Raw genomic sequence first — 19,360 nt, 5'->3', positions numbered from 1 at the left:
AACCATTTTGCACGATACAAACCATGGCAATACATACAATGCCCAAATTCACAGAGAGTGAGTTGAAGGTTATGGTAGATGAGATAGAGTGGAACCACAATTGTTTGGTAGCCTGCTCCAACACACCATTAGCCACAAAAGCACATATGTGGGCAAGGATAGTCAAGAAGTTCAGTGCAGTATGGACCACCCCGCGATCAAAAATGGAAATCATGAAGCGGTGGCAAGACTTGAAGAGGTTTGTCAAAGAGAGGAGGAGCAAGAACCATGAGCTGGGTGACAGGACTGGCGGTGGCCCTCCCATTCCACCAAAACCATTCACACCGTGAGAGGAGAAGGTGCTTGCCATACTGCATCCAGAGAGTCTCACAGGAGTACCCGGGGGAGTGGAGGCTGGTAAGTACAAACAAATGAATACCACCACACTGATATGTACTGTCTTACACAACTACAAAGCTACACCACCTACAATAAATTCCATTCATCTGCACTACACACTCACAAAAACACGTCTCACAGATCCAACATTCACTCCTTCCCATTGACCCCAAACGTAGCTAGCAACATTACCATGGGGGCATGTGTACAGGCGGCCAGCAATACAACTCCCATTAGGCCCCCTTGTCCCACAGCATCAGCAAGATGGAGCCCTCCCCCCACACCCCAAAAGCATGTGGTAGCCATTACAGAACCCTCACCAAACTAACAGGTAGTTAGCCATCTTGCCATGTAGGGCTGTTTGGGGGTGGGAGGCCTGCACTACTACTCCCACCATGCCCCCTATCCCACACCTCAGCAGGATGGAGCATTTACCCCCAGAAGCTAGTATCAGCCATTGCAGTACACCAAACAAACTTGTAAGTAGGTATCCAGCTTCCCTGGGAGGGTGTTTGTGGGTGGGAGGCCTGCACCACTACTCTCACCAAGCACTCTTGTCTCACAGCCTAGCAAGATGGAGGCCTCCCACCAACCCACCTAGAAGCATGTGTCAGCCATTACAGAACCCTCATCAAACTAACAGGTAGGTAGCCATCTTGCCATGGAGGGCTGTTTGGGGGTGGGAGGCCTGTACTACTTCTCACACCATGTCCCTTGTCCCACACCTCAGTAGGATGGAGCACTCTCCCACCCAGAAGCCGTTGGAAACCATTGCGGTTCACCAAACAAACCTACAGGTAGATAGCCAGCTTCACAGTGATGGTGTTTGGGGGTGAGGAGCCTGTACTACTACTCCCACCATGCACCCTTATCCCACACCTGAGCAGGATGGAGCACTCCCCCACCCAGAAGCAGTTGGAAGCCAGTGCAGTACACCAAACAAACTTGCAGGTAGGTAGCCAGATTCACAGTGAGGGTGTTTGGGGGTGAGAGGCCTGTATTACTACTTCTACCATGCATCATTGTCCCCCGGTACAGCAAGATGGAGACCTCCCCCCACCCCACCCAGAAGCATACGTCAGCCATTACAGAACCCCCATCAAACTAACAGGTGGATAGCCATCTCGCCATGGAGGGTTGTTTAGGGGTGGGAGGCCTGCACTGCTACTCCCACCATGCTCACTGTCCCACACCTCAGCAGGATGGAGCACTCCCCCACCCAGAAGCAGTTGGAAGCCATTGCAGTACACCAAACAAACTTACAGGTAGGTAGCCAGCTTCCCTGTAAGGGCTTTTGGGGTGGGAAGCCTGCTCCACTACTCTCACCATGCGTCCTTGTCCCCCAGTACAGCAAGATGAAGCTCTCTATACCACCCAGATGCATGTGGCATCTAATGGATCACTACAAACAAACTAACAGGTAGGTAGACACATTATTCTGTCTTGTGCCACCATTGAGCAGGATGTAGACCTCCACCATGCACACAAACATGAGTCACATACCAAAGCCAAATGCTAAAACAGAACAGGTAAGTAGCCAGTACGTGCACCTAGCCATCCGTCACAATAAGAATGGTGCCATATGACAACACTAGCCCTCTCATTGCACAAATATGCACACCGAACCTATTGCCATACACAGTGTGCACACAGCTAAGCAAAGGAAACTGTCACAGCAACCAAAGTTGACACACCAATGCCCATGTAGAAGAAAGTCAGTGCACAATCATGCACAGCACTCATTGACATGTGTAGTACCATGGGGCCAGAGCAACAAGGACCATATGAAAAATAAGAAAGCATGGATGGTGGTACATATCCAGATATGCACATGACAAGACAAAGGTATGCAGGATATGACATTGGACAGTCCATGCCCACATGTGACGTCTGCCAGGTCAGACAAATAAACAAAGAGTCTTCACTGAAATTATAAGTTGGGCTAGTCCCTAGATGTCAACATGCCCCTGTAATCACAAATGATGCATGTGGTGCTGTTGTATTTCTATCAAGAGCCCTAATTCGATATTCCTGATTTATGCCCTTATGTGGTTATAATAAAATATAGCCTTATAGAGGCATAAGAATCATATCCATATTTAGTAACAACCCATGCCGTCAAAATACAGCATGGCTACTCCTCTAGACTCCTAGAAAGTACAACGCGTTCTTTAAACAAACCAAGCCTCCAGCAGCCCGGGAAATCCCCCTGCTCTTGTTTTGATTTGCACAAGAACTCCTAGAGTCAGAAAGAACTGTTAGTTCTTGGTGACGTCTTATGTCCAACATTACGTCAAATCCGGCACCTTTCAGGTATAAATATACCAACGTTGCCTTAAGCAAAACAAACGGTGGTTTGGAGCAGAGCGGCTATCTACTTGCCTGAGAGCCCAGCTGATGCGAGAGCCCATGGACGCCGCCCCTCCCTTTTGACGCACTGAGAGAGACGCTGTCTTTTCTCCAGCCGAGAAATCCAGCTCCGGTGTTTTCAGCCGCCCTTGCGGGTTGCTGGGATAGTGAGTCCTGAGAAAGAGATACCGGACCTCCTGCTTTCTATTACCCAGGTACGGAGCTGACTAAACCCTTAAAGAGAATTCTTGATTCAGATCCTTGGCAAAAACCAACTTAACTTAAACTGCTACTTACTTACTCCTTCCCATGTATTAGGCTTAGGCCAGGTACACCGGGGTAGGCGTATTTAGAAGCACCAGTTGAGTACGTTAGTCAATGTATATATGTATGTATATATTTTATCCATTTTAAAGTATCATATGGCTAAGAAACCATATCAATGCTTTTACAGTATTATTTTATAATACACCTTTTACTGTACGCACTTTACTTTATGATAAGTATTGCAATTGTGGCAATTCATTTCTCTTGCATAAGAAAGAAGACTGCTCAATAAATAACACCTTTTATTGAAAACGCCCGTCTCTCTATTTCTCTGCACTCTGGTGAAACTAAGTATACACGATTGACTGCGTAAAATAGCTGCTATTGTTTTCACACGACTCTAGAGATACACTCTTATTCTGAGGGAGCAAAGTTGTCATGTTTTTTGGTTGTCAGTAGCTAATCCCTTCTTGTCTATCCAGGGAAGTTAAACTCCTCCTTGTTTACTCGAGAAAGTTTCTAGTGACCTCTGAGCTAGCTGGCAAAACTAATTAAGTCTAATATAGTCAGAAGAGACCTAGTCGACCTCAGTCCTACGTCTACACTGCAGTTTATATTATTCCAATGCGCAGAGCCTACTGCGAATATAGGAACTACACTACATGGCGCCCAACGTTTGGTAAGGCGATAATCTAACGCAAGACACTAGAGTAACTCAGTCGTGCTTTTTCACACAGAACCCTTTTTCCCGTAAATACTCCAAAAGACGTCTGAGTGGGTAAAAGGTTAAAATCCGCCGGAACTTAGTAGGAAGAGATTCCTATGTATAGTTTCTGGTTTAGTCAACGTTGAAGGATACAATGTTCCAAAATATTGTGCACCTAAACTTTGTTTCCTTGAAACTTGATCTGCCACAAAAAGCTTTCTGTTAGTAAAAATGACGGAAAGTGAAGACGAAAGGGAGGCAGCTAGAATAGCAGCTCAACTCCTAGCGGATGACACAAGTCTCCAAGAAAATGACCCGAATGTTATAATCATTCCGGTAAATGTAAGGAAAACTATAACTATTAAACTTATAGAAAACGGACTGACATCAAGAGGTGGTACAGTCATATTCGTGGTAGAGGCCCATGAATATCGGCAGACAGAGGTATTCTATTTATGGATACACTTTCCAGCAGCAAACGCTGTAACAAAAGAATTCCACTATTACAAAATAGAGGAACCTCCGGATGAATACACTCCTTTCGAGGAGGTTGAAATCCCACTAAATTACCAAGAGCACCTGCTCTGGTTTAAAGGCACCCTAAAACATCAAAATCACATCACCAGGCTCGGTCCACTAGGTTGATCAGGAGCAACGTGGCCAGTTCTAGCCAGCTACACACCACATCCTGACATTGAAAAAAATGTCAAGCAAAGAACTCTTAGTTAAAATACAAGAATTAACAAAGGCATATAGAGAGTTAGTTCAATTGGCAATGGAGGATATAACTTACCTCCAAAAATTGAAAGAAACAGATATAGCAGAACAACCTTTTGAACTTGCCAGAATCATAGAAAAATCCTATGAAGAACTAGGAAGAAATAGTTTGGGTGGGAAACCAGTAAAACCCCAAGTAACTGAAAATCCTGAAAAAACTTTTATTAAAAATAATCTAAACACTCCAAAAAAGAGTTGGGATGGTAATAAACAATCCACTCCCAAAGAAAAAAGATTCCAGTCCAGAGGAAGGTCTCCTCAATGGAGAGAAAGATCTCCGGACGGAGGAAACAAGTCTCCCCAGAGGGAGCTCTCTGAGAAAAGATACAACCTTAGAGATAGGGATAAATTAAGAAAGCCTGATAGATATCAAGATATTGATACACGTCCCTCTCGATCTTTTCAGACGTCAAGTCCAAAGACAAGGAACCTGCTCATCAAAGTAAAAAATTACGATTTCCAAGTAAGAAGGTAGCCAGTATTAAAATAATTAAACATGCCGAGGATACTGAGGACACAACTGAAAAACGGAGAGTGTGCTCAGACAATGCTAGACAGCGCAGCAGAAGTGACCATAGCTCGCAAGATTCTGATGAATCTTCTGGAGACAGTGGACACGTATAAATACATTCAGGTGGAAACTGCAGATACCAGAGTTAGCAAACCTCATAAAATATACGAAATAACACTGGGTATAGAGGGGGACAAGACCAGGAAAGTAAGGGGTCTCTTTTGGGATAACCTTTCAAAAGGCTATGACATCCTTTTAGCTGAGAAAGACTGGCCACCAGAGTTTGTCAGGGAGTGCCCTGATGGCGAAGAAATGATTATGCCTGCCTTCTCAGATAAAATTCCAATTCATAAAAAATATACACTTGCAAGAAAATGGGCAGTGGCCCAAGCTCCTGCAATATATAAAAATCATGTAGGATGGGATGAGGACTCTCCTCCTCACAAAATCCAGTTAAAATGTCAACCCACTGCACAAAGGCAGTACCCAATTAAACAAGAAGCTAAAAAAACAAGTCAGGGAGATCTTAGATCAACTTGAATACCAGGGGGTGATTGAAACATGCACCTCACAAATGAACAATCCTTTGTTTCCTGTCTCCAAACCAGACGATTCATATCGTCTAGTTTTGGACTACAGACACCTTAACTCATGTTGCAAAACATTTGCAGTACAAAACTCACACAGTGCAGCACTAATGAAGAACATTGTGCGCAAAAAATACAAAACAACATTAGACATCTCTAATGGATTCAAAACATTGCACCTGAGAGCAGGTATTTGACCGCGTTCTCAATAATGGGGTCGCAAGAACACTTCTGTCGACTCCCACAGGGATTCAAGAATAGCCCAGGATTATTCTCAGCAAGGGTAACAGAGTTACTACAAATATATGATGATGAAGCATTATCTTATGTCGATGACATCTATCTCACAGATGATGACCTGGATACTCACTTGAAAAGAGTGAACACCATAATACTTGGGTTCGCAGCTGACGGTTACAAATTCAACTTTAAAAAGTCACGAATTGCCCATCTAACTGTCCAGTTTTTAGGATATGAATTATCAAGTGAAGGCAAAAGCCTAGCAGACAACGTCTTAGAGAAGTGCGCTGTACTCCAAGCACCTAAAACGCTGAAGAACTTACAATCAATACTAGGTTTCCTGAATTTCGGAAGAACATACATTCTAAATTATGCAGAGAGGGTTAAACCTCTCTATGAATTAATAAAACCTGATTTCAAACCAATTAATTGGACTCAGAAACACACAGACATTTTAATATCATTACAAACAGACATGTTAGCTAAAACAAAATTACAAACTCGTGAAAACGTACGCAACCTTGTAATCCGAGTCATCCCAGGAAGATGCGGATTCACGTACCTAACCTCTAATGAGGGAGAAACGGTACCAATAGCTTACAAATCACACTTGTACACACAAGCTGAAATGAAATTCAGTTGGACTGAAAAATTCAAACTGCTGTAGCAAAAGAAAGAGCCCAAGGCAGAAGAATAACTGTTTTAACAGCAGAATCAGCCCTTGAGGCATTAACAAGCCCACGCAATTTGACTACTGTGGCATTAGATCTAAAATGGATACAATGGGAAAATTCTCTTGCTGCAGAAGACGTGAAATACTATTTTGACCCGAAAATGAAAAAACTAGAAAATCTAGAATATGAAGAAGAATATCCTCTGCCAATCGAAATTCTGCCTCTCGAACAATACACATGTGTAATCTACATGGACAGATTGCACAACACTACGATGTAGAGAAAAAATCCTACAACGCAGCGTGCACGAGTGTTAAAGGTCGCTGGTGCTTGGGTAAATTCAGACCAATAATTACCAAAACTGAATCACTCAGAAACTGCTCAACTCAGCGAGCTGAAATAAGATCTTTAAAGATGGCGCTTGAAAATGCCGATCGCGAATTTCCCACACTAATAGTGTGTGATTCACATTACTGCGTCAAATCTTACAATAATGACTTGCAGAACTGGGTTCAAAACGATTACAAAGATGACACAGGTGCCACAATAGAGCATAAAAAGCTTTGGGAACAGGTAGTTCTTTTGCAGAAAGAACTACAAAGGACTCACGTGATACATACACTGAGTCATCAACGTGATGGCGTTCACGTTTTAGGGAATTCATTGGCTCACAGAGCCACAGCGGAAGAAGCTCAGCCGGCTTCCGTAGCCACAAAAAAGCGTTCAGATAAATACATAGACGGGGAAACGATGCTGGCGGTAAAAACGTCTTTGAAAGGCGACTATACAGCATTACCTGTGAACTATCCACTCAATTATACATACATAATTGATGCAAACTCCGTTCCTTTTGCTCGAATCCCTGGAATGGGGGATAGAGTAATTCCAAACACGAACAGGAGAGTCTTTTTAATAGCAGACGCACACATGGGATTGGGTCTAAGGCACCGAGAGATCAAGGAATCTTTCAAAGAATTACAATCAGAATACTGGTGGCCGGGGATGAGCCTGCAATTTTACAAATTTGCAAGGTGCTGTCCAAACTGCAACAGAGATCGCAGTCGCGAACCGACCGGAGTAATGCCAGGACCCTTCTTTTAGAAAGCATAAGGCTATCTATACACAAAAATCCAGCAGGAGAAATGCGTCCCATTTATGTTTCAGACTAAATTCACTTAAAATGTACACACCAGCGCTCGGCTGACGCCAGAACTGTTATAAAAGATTTGCGAGTCTTTATCGGCACATACGCAATTGGCATGCTATATTCTGACCAGGGTCCTGCGTTTAGCTCTAGGGCTTACAAGGAGGCCATGGCCAGCATGGGCATTGCATTGCGGTACTCTTGTCCCTTCCATCCTGAGGAAAATGCGGAGGTGGAAAGAAAAAACCGGGACATAAAGCAATCTATAGCGGCGTGGGTATTAGGTTCGGGTGATGGGTGGGTCCAACATTTAACAAGTGTCCAACGTAGTCTTAATAATCTGCCAAGAAATTCTCTAAGAGGTCTCAGTCCGTACGAACTATTGTTCGGTACTAGAATGTGTATTCAGGACCTTGATAGTCACACTTCAGTGGTAGAAGAAAAATGCTTTGATATCAAAGAACGTTTGGCTGTTTTACAGGAATTAAATGAAACAAGACGAAACCTGAGCAACATAAAGTTAAAGCAACAGCGAACAGCCACTGAAGAAAAACCACCTGTCCCAGCAAGACCTGTCTGGATTCTCTGGTCAGAGAAAAGATCGCGGTAAAGAAGAAATTTGGGCCTTCTTACAGAAAAGCAGTACCTGTCTTAGCTGTCAGCGGAACAAGATCAGTTGTACTACCGCCCCTTGCTGGTAAAAAGGAGAACCGAGTTGTATCCATCGACCCACAATCATGTGGCCAATAATAAGTAGTAGGCCCAGTGGACTCCCAAGAAATAGCAGAATACCAACATTTGCTACAATACAAGAGGTTCAAACTGAGAGACTAATCACATTCGATAAACCTGCAGTGAATAAAAAAGGACTATGCAACAAAGTCATGGAACTTATGCTTCTGGAAACCCAAATTGCAACAGTTTGTCAAGAAACACCAGTCTACAACGATGTAGCCTCAGACTACGCTAATGAAACAAAGAAAAATCCAAAAGCAAATGAAAATTCGGAAGCAATTCCAGCAGTTGACAGAACTGCATCTGGCTACTTCATCAATTTCGATGACTTTTCTGAAGATCCAAGCGAGCCTGAAGAAACGCCAGCAACAAAAACTTTCAAAGAAAAAGTAACTGAACTCTTTCATCAACTCAAAGAAACTTATCTGATTTCTCCATGGATTGAATTTTGGATTGTGTTAGGTGTACTTTTCCTCCTGCATTGGCTCATCATGGTACTTTGTTTGGGAAAATTCATTGAAGGAAAATACAGTACAATGGACACAGCAAGTCAGAACATCAACTTGGACCTAAAACCTCACAAGTCATCTCACATCGAGAAAAGAGAACTATCATCAGTGAACGTCACAGCCAATCCAATACCCAGTGGGGTAGCATGGGACAGAACTGAATTTGACATTTTTGGCCCGATTGAGCTCTTGAAATATCCACACCAGTTTAAGGTTTCATTAAGTGACTTTGTAAAACCAAGTACTTTTTCTGATGATTGGGACTTTGAAAATATAAATGATATGATGTCAGATTTAGTAATGTCAGCAAAATTTACAGAACATGATTACTTACAGGGTTCATCAAATTATGAAGAAATGTACTGTTATAATCACTTTGGTCATCACTATTTGCATAAATCTGCTCAACCTACAAATGTTTTTAATTATAATCAATGGGAACATTGTGCAACTCCACCTAAAAGCAGCTCGAAAACATTCTATGAGAAATTCCCATACTTCTCAGGGTTTAACACAAGTGATGCAGAAAGTTTTTATTTTAAAATGTTAAATAAGACAGGAATGAAAACAATGTTGACAAATACTATATTGATTTATTCTGAAACATTTTATGAAAAAATGATTACATTTGGTTTTGAATTCTGGAAAAACAACATTGAAACAAAAACCATCTGGGGTACAAAAGAATGGCAGGTCCAAGGTTTAGAAGCATTGATTAGAGCCTGCATGTGTCATGCCTCAAGCCCCCTCCCAGTGCGCTGTCCCTTTAATAGTGCACTATTTAGGTTTCCTGGACCCAGGGAGCGACGCTTCACGTTCTTGCGTCTAGCTCCGTTGGGTTCGTTTGCTGCCTGACTTCCTGTGCCTGACTTCCGTTTCCTACGTCCTGGCGTTCTTCCGGATCGAGAGTGTCCACGGCTCCGTTGGTTCGTTTGTGAGCCTCCGCAGCCCGTCTCTCTTGTTTGCCAAGTGCCTTACCACCGCACTTGTGCATTTTGACACGTTCCGTGTCGTTTCCCAATTTCACTGCCTTTCCAGTGTTCTGGTGTCCCGCCCGGCGGCCGGGTTTATCTCCGCCATCCGGCGGGATTCCTCTCCCTACCATTGGCCTCAGTATTGCTCCGTTTGTCAGCCGGGTTTGTGCTCCGCTGACGAGCCGGGCATCCCCTCTCTGCTGTTGGCCTCATTTCCGCTCCGCTTGTCAGCCGGGTTTGTCTCCGCTGACAGGCCGGGCAAACCTTCACCCTTCCTGTTTTCTCCTACACCGGGGTGCTCCGCTGCCAGCCGGGTTCTTCTCCGCTGGCGGCCGGGTTGTTACCGGTGCTCTTACCTTAGTCAGTTAGGGCTTTTTCTTTACCCCTGCCCATCCCTTCTGACACCATTTCCCTGGGGTCATTCAGCTCTTGTGATATATTTCACCTATTTGGACTTGGTATCTTGCGTGGACCAGTGAGGATTGGGCTACAGCTACATGTTCCAGAATCACGGTAACAGCGCATTATTGCGCTGCACATTGTAATTGGTATCAGGAAGACTGTATTGAAGTGTTTGATTCCTTGTTTTGTTTATTGTAGATGTTGTTCCCACTATCAAGGATATTGGCAACCGAGTTCTTGTATTCAAACAAACCTTTGGGGTGTGCTTCGTGGCAGTTAAGACAGAAGATCAGAGTGAGCAGGATATATTGTTAGTCGCTCATAACACAAGTATACATAGAGTCATTAGACTTATGAGGGTTTTGTCTTCTTCACTGCAGCTCCAGTTATATCCATTTCCAGAGGTTCTCCCATATCCATTCAGGGACATTAACATACAACCAGCTAGGTATGAAAGGTTATGTTGTGTAATTGGGAATGTGATTGTCCTCTTCAGATTTAAGAATATAACTCTTTGCCTTACAGTCTCTCCTGATTGCCAAGCCCACAAGAAGGTTGAGACGACCAGTCTGAAGACCCTCTACACCCAATTGTTACCCCAACCTTTCCTTGTTTTGTCTCCCTGTTTTCCCCTGGCTTGCCTCCTGTGCTCTAGTGCTTGATAGAGTCAGAAGGCTGCAGGGGAAGGCTGTGGATTATACTTCGGATTCCTGACGCTCCTGCAGAATCGTCGTGTATCCTTTACAGCATGATCCCAGAACAATTAATATTCTTGAATGACACCATTCAACAGACTACATGTCTTGGCCTGGCCAAGATTAAAGACTTAAACAAACCGTCTATTCCAAAGCCCATACCTGATAGTAATAGCACTACTGATATGGAGATAGACGTATCCCATATTTTATACCAAAACAGAACACATCCTGATTGGAAAAAATGGTTGATCTGGCCCACAGATACAAATAACTGTCAAGATAGATTCCTGAACAAAATACAGGGGTTCAAAATGACCAGGCCAGACCCAAGATACTCCTAGAGACAACATCCAGGGATAGTTACAACATACAGTGTAGGGAAACTATGCCTCGAATGGCTACAGAAATCCACACTGGCTGAAATTAAGCAACACTTGACTTTACTTAAAGACGGTGCTGACTTGCGTGATTTCATATTAGGAACACGCAAACAGCGTCACAAACGTTTCATAGCGGCCGGTATATACGGTGCGTACAACGACGCTTGGAAAGTAATGCAAATTGAAACAGCAGAAAAAATACGAGAAATTGATCGTATTAATTTGGAAAAATCACTTTCTGTTGTGGACAATGGGTTAACGACTCTGTCCTCCAGAATATATTCACTGGACAGTATTGTATCATCTGCTATTGATATAATAGAGCAAGACTTACTAATGTTACATCATTGACTCTTTGGGCCGGAGGAACATGGCAGCAGCAGGCTGAGCTGCCGCGGTACTCCGTCTAAGCTCCCGCGGGGCGTCTAGTTTTTTTTCGCCGAAATGAGGTTTCTAGTGGAGATTATATGCGACCTTCTAAACTAAAACCATTACAGCGTTCCTTTTTGCTATAGTTTACACTCTTAAGGAAAGAGTGGCGAAATCCTTTTTTTTTGGCGTGTGTGAGCAGTTCCTACTACGGTTCAATGTGTTTTCAGAAGGGCGTGCCTAGCGCAGACACAGCAATCACCAGATCCCTATCGCCAAGCTTTGATCCAGCACGGCTGTTGCGGCAAACGTCTCCCTGGAAGTGGAGCCGAGCCGCCCTGGAGCTCCGTCGAGGCAGGCGGTTACGGTCCCTACGTAGAAACCTCAGCCCTGCAGTCACGGAGGGAGCCGCAAAGGAGGATATACCAGCAAGGAGAATTACGGCGGCGGCGGCGGCAGCCGCAGTGGTAAACACAGCGTCAAACACAGCGGTAGTGGAAATGGCTGGAGCGGCTGAAGCGCCAGTAGCGGCGGTTGCAACGCAAATCAGACCTCTGAACCCAGCGGACTCTGCAGCATCAAGGAAGGTGAAAGGGGGGCAAAGTGGGGATACATTGGAAGAGGCAGAGGGGGTGTATGAAGGTAATAAGGGTCGGAGAGATAAATGCCAGAAGTACTATACAAAGAAAGTGAATAAATCAAATAGGGCAAAGTGCGAAAAGGAGGGAGGTTGTGGATCTCAGGTACAGGCTCACGCTCGCGCAGATAGACTGGAGTCTGGGGGAGAAGCCCAAGCTGAGGGGGAGCCCGTATGGTCAGGTTTGAGTGGTATTAGCGAAAGCAGAAGCACTGAAACTGGTAGTAATATCAGCAAAACATCATTAAAAACCTCCTCCTACCTTTCTTCAGACGTAAAACCCAAACGGGCAAAGAAAGGAAAAAAGGTTAAAACAACTCTTGATCCGAGCACAAAGATAACGCCTTCATTGAGATCTTACTTTAAGGTCATTCCTCAGGTTTTGAATTTAACACAGAATAATTCCTCAGAAATTTACATGCCCCTGGTCACGGCTCCAGACATAGTCACATCAGGGGATCAGCCCTAATCAGGGTGCAATCTATTAAGTATGGAGACAGAGGTCCACAATGGGGTACACCCCTGTGGGACAGGTTGCGTAACCACTGATGTTGATGTTGCCTCGGTAGACCTTAACTCAGCTTCCCCCGCTACAGATATATTGTCAGAGCCGGGGGTAGGAAATGACAACACCCAGAAGGACCTGTATGACCTGAATGACCCCTCAGCTATCAGCAAGAATATTGCTATCTCTACGACATCAATGGGGTTGGTAGGAGCTGAAGTCAGTGGCTTCCCGGTCGAATATGAGCATCAGAAGACTGGCATAAATTCTGAGTCAGAAGTAACAGAGGAGACAGTAATTGCAGAAGAGACAGAAGGGGCTGAAGGGACTGGTCATCAACACCGCGAATGTCCTTCAAATCAAGATCAAAGCATCCAGCCACAACCTCTATGCAATTTACCTTTATGCTCGGATACCATCACAGGTTTACCTACCTTACACACTAATATACCCCCAGATCTCTCACTCTCCTCAATAGCATCCATGTTTTCAAACTTATCATCTGATATTAAACGTGGATTCGAAGAGTCTTCAAAAATACAGAGAGAGATCAGGTCTTACTGTGAGTCGCTTGACACCAAAATAGATGGGCTTTTTGTTAGGACTGGGGTCTTGGAGGAGACAACAGCTGTAATGTCAATGGAATTGGGAAACGTTAAGGAAGACATAATTAAACTAAAAAGAGAGGACATCGCACTAATGGATAGAATGGAGGTCCTTGAGAACAATGCGCGTCGCTGTAATATTCGCATATTACATGTACCTGAAGGAAACGAGGGATCAGGAATTAAGTCCTATATCACCCAACTTATCAAAAGGTCTCTTAATTTAACTCACACTGAAGAGGAATTGAAAGCGGACATCCAACGGGTTCATAGAGACCCTTATAGGCGTAATCCTCAGCGTACGAAGTCCCGGAAGATACTAGTTAACTTTCATACCTATGTACTGAAGGACCAAATTCTCAACTTAGCCCTCAAACAAAAATCCCTGTCTGGTGGTGACTTTACTTTCCAAATAAGATCTGATCTATCAAGAGCAACCTTAGATAGACAGTGGGAATTGGGTAGGAGAATGGAGGCCTTTAAGAACTTGGGTGCATCAGTTCAGTTGAGTTTTCCCGCAGCCTTGAAAATCATGTTTAATAATAAAATGCATCATATCCGCACAGTACAGGCCGCAGATGATCTACTGATGAGTTTAGGCACTTCTAAAAGATGAGGCCGGCAAGGTTAAGTAGGTTATGTAGGAGTTGGGGATTGAGAGAAGTCTTTTCCTACTGCTTATAACCTCGCAAATTCGCGAGAATTGCGAAATCAGTTCTGAGTTAAACATATTATTTAATTATTTAACTTGGACGGAAAAAACAAACAAACAAAAAAGAGGATTTAGAGGATATAGAACAGAAAAGTAAAAAAATATATATATATATAAAACAAGGTAAATCTTTAGTGAAATCATAGTACAACAAGAATCCTAATAACAAACACTTCAATAATAAAAAAAAGGTTTATAAAATATATAAAAATAAATAAATAAATCACAAAAAAAAACACTAAATTTAACTACCTTACTTTTTGAGCTCAATCCAGTATATCCAGTAAATCGGTGTAGCCTTATAAACCGTAATCAAATAGATCAGGCGAGTTCTCTACTTACAGAATAAATACCACTCCGCGGAGCTAGGACTGGGTTAGGGGTACCAAACCAGACGTGTTCCGGTGGATAATCAAGGGTTCCTCAAGGGAGGGTGGGTGGGGGGCACGGGGGTGAAGGGTTGGGTAAAAAAAGTATAAAATGTTTCTCATCTCTGAATTGGTAATCATCTCTATCATTGTTAAAAAATGGACAGTTTATAAATCTTGGATCTATATCATGGGCTATAAGCCAGAAAGATTCCGCCTCAATAGATACACCAACTATGAGTGTAGTTAAGATACTCTCCTGGAATGTTAATGGCCTGCGCACCAAACCTAGATCTAATACAATAATACAATATCTACGTGACTTTGATGTGCAGGTCATTATACTTCAGGAGACCCATTTGGTTGAGGCCGAGGTTCATGATTTGGTAAAGAAAAACAACTGGATAGACTTAGCTGTTACTACATCGCAGACACTTAACATCAGAGGGGTCACTATTCTTTTTAAAAAAACAATAAACACTAGACTTTTAGAGCAGAAAACAGATCCCGCAGGCAGGTGGGCCATTGCAACAGTCGTGATAGGTGGCTCACGCCTTACGATAGTGGGATACTACGGGCCTAATAGGGATGACCCATCTGCTTTAGAATCATTATTTTCTGAACTCCTGCACTTTTCAGAACCTGTTATAATAGCAGGGGATTTCAATGTTGTACTCAATCCTTTATTAGACAAGACTAGTTCTAGTCGACAACATATTTTGTCGAAATCCAGAGATTTCTTACTTGAAACCATGTCACAATACGGTATTATAGATATATGGAGGGTTAGGTCTGGGCTGAAAATAGGTTTCTCTTTTCGAAATTATAAATATCGCCATAGATCTAGGATAGACTTTTTTCTAGTAAGTAGAGTGTTACTAAATTTAACAAAGAATGTTAGCTATCTGCCATCCCATCTATCGGACCACTCGGCGGTACTTTTAGATCTTGAAGTACTTACTCAACCTCCAATTAGGGCATGGTCTATTGATAAGTCTTTTCTTACATCACTTGAAGATTTAGAGTATATAAGAGCAGAATCAAAACAATTTGTCCTAAGTAAAATAGGTTCTGCTAGCCCAGGTACTGTATGGGACGCTTTCAAATGTTTCCTAAGAGGGATCATCAAAAACAAGACATCCTTCCGTAGGAGGCAATATACCCAGGAAGTAGCTTCTATTGAGGCGAACTTATTATTGGCCCAGAATGAACTAGATGTTTCTGAATCTGAATCTGTAACATCAGTTAAACTAGAAGAAGTGTTGAATCTTAAAGGGCAATTAGCCTCAACACTTAACCAACGTGTACTTCAAAGATGTGAAGCAAGTAAACTTGCTCACTTTGAATTTGGAAAAGGGGCAAGTAAATTGCTTGCGTGGAAATCCAGAACCGATCGAACCCGCAATAATATAGGGGAGATAAAAACTAGTTTGGGTATCAAAACTTCGGACGTAGAAATAAGATCTGCCTTTAAAAACTTCTTTCAAAACATATATCAGGAGGATAATAATATCACATCTGAAAGTATAAAGGAGTGGCTGAGTAAGATCTCTTTGCCATCTTTTTCCCAAGAGCAAATGGCCTTTTTAGATCAGCCTATAACGGAAGAAGAAGTAGTGATGGTTATACATAACAGCAAAAATGGCAAGGCGGCCGGGCCAGATGGCTTGCCTGCAGAGATATATAAACGCCTTATGGAAAATGTTTCTCCTTTTCTAACAATATTATTTAATCAAATCCTGTTGGAAGGAGACTTACCACCTATATCTTGGAACAATGCAACAATCACACTTATTTTGAAACCAGGCAAGGCTTCCTCTGACTGTGGCTCTTATCGCCCCATTTCAGTACTTAACACCGATTACAAGATTTTTACTTCACTCTTGGCTAAGAGGTTGGGTCAGGTTGCTCCTTCAGTCCTGCATTTAAATCAAAAAGGCTTTGTTAGGGGCCGCCAGCTCTTTGAGCTGATGTATAACTTGATTTGAGCAATCGATATGGCTACTAGCTCTTCATTACCACTGGCAGTTCTCACGCTGGACGCGACCAAGGCCTTCGACAGGGTCAATTGGTTGTACTTGTCGGAGGACTTGGGAAAGTTCGGCGTGGGTAGGGCCTTTCGCAGAGCAGTGGAACTCTTGTATTACAAGCCATCAGCTTCTGTTATGGTCAATGGCGGTTTATCAGAACCTATTAAAATATCTAGGGGAACCAGACAGGGTTGCCCCCTGTCCCCCCTCCTTTTCGATCTCTATATTGAGCCGTTTGCTCAAAAAATTCGAGATGAGAGCAACATTATACCTTTAAAATGTAGGGATTGGAAAAGGAAGGTGTCCCTATATGCGGACAAAATTATGATAATGACTTCAGACATCAGCTCTGCATTTCCATCAGCTATTAAGTTAGCACTAGAATTCGTAATATCTCCGGCTATGAAGTAAACACCTCTAAGACCGAGGTTATGGAATGGAATAGTGTAACGACAGGGCTTCCAGTGCAACTCTGTGGCAGCATGAGATACTTGGGTATAAGAATTGTCAAAGATATAAACCAGATTGCTTCTACAAATTTCACCTTAGTTGCTAAGGAATGAAGGAAGTTAATGGGCTCTTGGAGTCATCTCCCTTTGACTCTTTTGGGTCGCTCAAATCTAGTGAAAATGACCATTTTACCCAAGTTAACTTTTATTTTTAATAGTGTCCCTCTATTTTTTGAAACCTCACTAATAGCGAAGATGCAGAGTGATATATCTTCATTCGTTTGGAAGAAGAAACGTGTAAGAATAGCATGGAAGAAATTAAGGCGACGCAGGGAGAAGGGTGGTTTGGCAGGCCCGGACCTTCAGATCTAGGCCTGGGCTTTCCAGATGTCGCATGCCCGAATGCTCTTAAACACTCCATCAGATCACGACATCGGGTCAATGTTTAAAACACTAATACAGTGTGAAGGGATGGGGCAGAAGGGGTTTCTTTTTAAGTTTGGAGACCCCAAATTTTTCAAAAAAATCAAACTGAAGGTGTTGTCAGGCCTAGCAAAAACTTGGTATAATCTTAGAGTTGCCACCAAAATAGGATATTACTCAAATCGATCTCCCATATGGGACCTCCCTGTTTCTCTTGGTTGGGTAAACGATGTATTGATATATCCATTAAAAGATGCCAACATTTCAACCTGGGGTGATCTGTTTGTAGAAGGGGTTATCCTATCCTGGGAACATTTAGTAAGTAAAGTAGGCCCCAATCTTTCTAGACTGAAGTACTTAAAAATCTCAAGCTGGGCACAAGCACTATCCTCTGGGGCGTCTCGCCGCGCCCATATGCCCATTGGTGGCAGCAGTTATTTGGAATATTCCCTATTAGATAAAACAACAGGACCAAAGGAGGTTTCTTTCTTCTATAACTGAATCTTGGAGGAAATAGACGGTGATTTCCATCTCCCAGATCAACTTTGGGGTTCCCTGTTGCCATCTGTTAATCTACATGAATTATGGTTAACATCCTGTAATGTTCTCTGGGATTTAGTGAAACCGGCTTGGCTCCGCAGAAATCACCTTTTCACTCTCCACAGGGCAAACTACTCCCCCGAAAGATTGTCTAAATTCATAAGAGCGGAGCCTGTGGCGTGTGCCCTGTGTGGCCTAGTGGAGGCTTCGACACACACATGTTCTATGAATGTCCACAGTTAACATCATATTGGCAATCAATAGGTAACAAATTAACATCTCTTATAGGCTCCACCGTAGTAATAGATCTTCGGTTGGTAATATTTGGAGTAGTGGAGCAGAAACGCAGCCCAAATAATAATCTATTGTTCTACTCCACGTTGTTGGCCCAACGAGAAATATGCAAGCGATGGAAAGAGGCTTCTCCCCCGACTTTCTACGATTGGTGCTCCTCAATGTTGCAAACATCAAAGATGGATATGTCCAGGACTGGAACATCAAATAGAAGGGCATTTTGGCAGATACTAGTTTAGTTCCACAAGTTTGAGCTGGGGTTTCCCCCCCACCCCAGTTCCAATGATTACAAAGCCATGATACACTTCTTCTGCTAAAACATCTTCGCTCCTTATTCAGCGATTTGGTGGCAAAAGCAATGGTGGTAACTGGCTATTGGTAACTATCTGTCCAATACAAACGCATTGGGGTCTTAAGGTGGAATAGTATGAATGACAGTGCTGAGGGGTGTTGACGGAATCGTACATCGAATACTGCCCCTACCAGCCTTCGGCTGAGGCAGCTTGTCAGGCGTACTGTGAGCCAGATTACCATGTCCGAATGTATTTTCGACAGATTAGTACCATGGTGGAGATGAGGGAAAAAAAAGACTTTGTAAAACCAAGTACTTTTTCTGATGATTGGGACTTTGAAAATATAAATAATATGATGTCAGATTTAGTAATGTCAGCAAAATTTACAGAACATGATTACTTACAGGGTTCATCAAATTATGAAGAAATGTACTGTTATAATCACTTTGGTCATCACTATTTGCATAAATCTGCTCAACCTATAAATGTTTTTAATTATAATCGATGGGAACATTGTGCAACTCCACCTAAAAGCAGCTCGAAAACATTCTATGAGAAATTCCCATACTTCTCAGGGTTTAACACAAGTGATGCAGAAAGGTTTTATTTTAAAATGTTAAATAAGACAGGAATGAAAACAATGTTGACAAATACTAAATTGATTTATTCTGAAACATTTTATGAAAAAATGATTACATTTGGTTTTGAATTCTGGAAAAACAACATTGAAACAAAAACCATCTGGGGTACAAAAGAATGGCAGGTCCAAGGTTTAGAAACATTGTTTAGAGCCTGCATGATCCC

Source organism: Lissotriton helveticus, chromosome 4_1 (genome assembly GCF_964261635.1).
Source record: "Lissotriton helveticus chromosome 4_1, aLisHel1.1, whole genome shotgun sequence".
NCBI classification, from domain to species: Eukaryota; Metazoa; Chordata; class Amphibia; order Caudata; family Salamandridae; genus Lissotriton; species Lissotriton helveticus.
Note: the sequence above shows the minus strand (reverse complement) of the source record.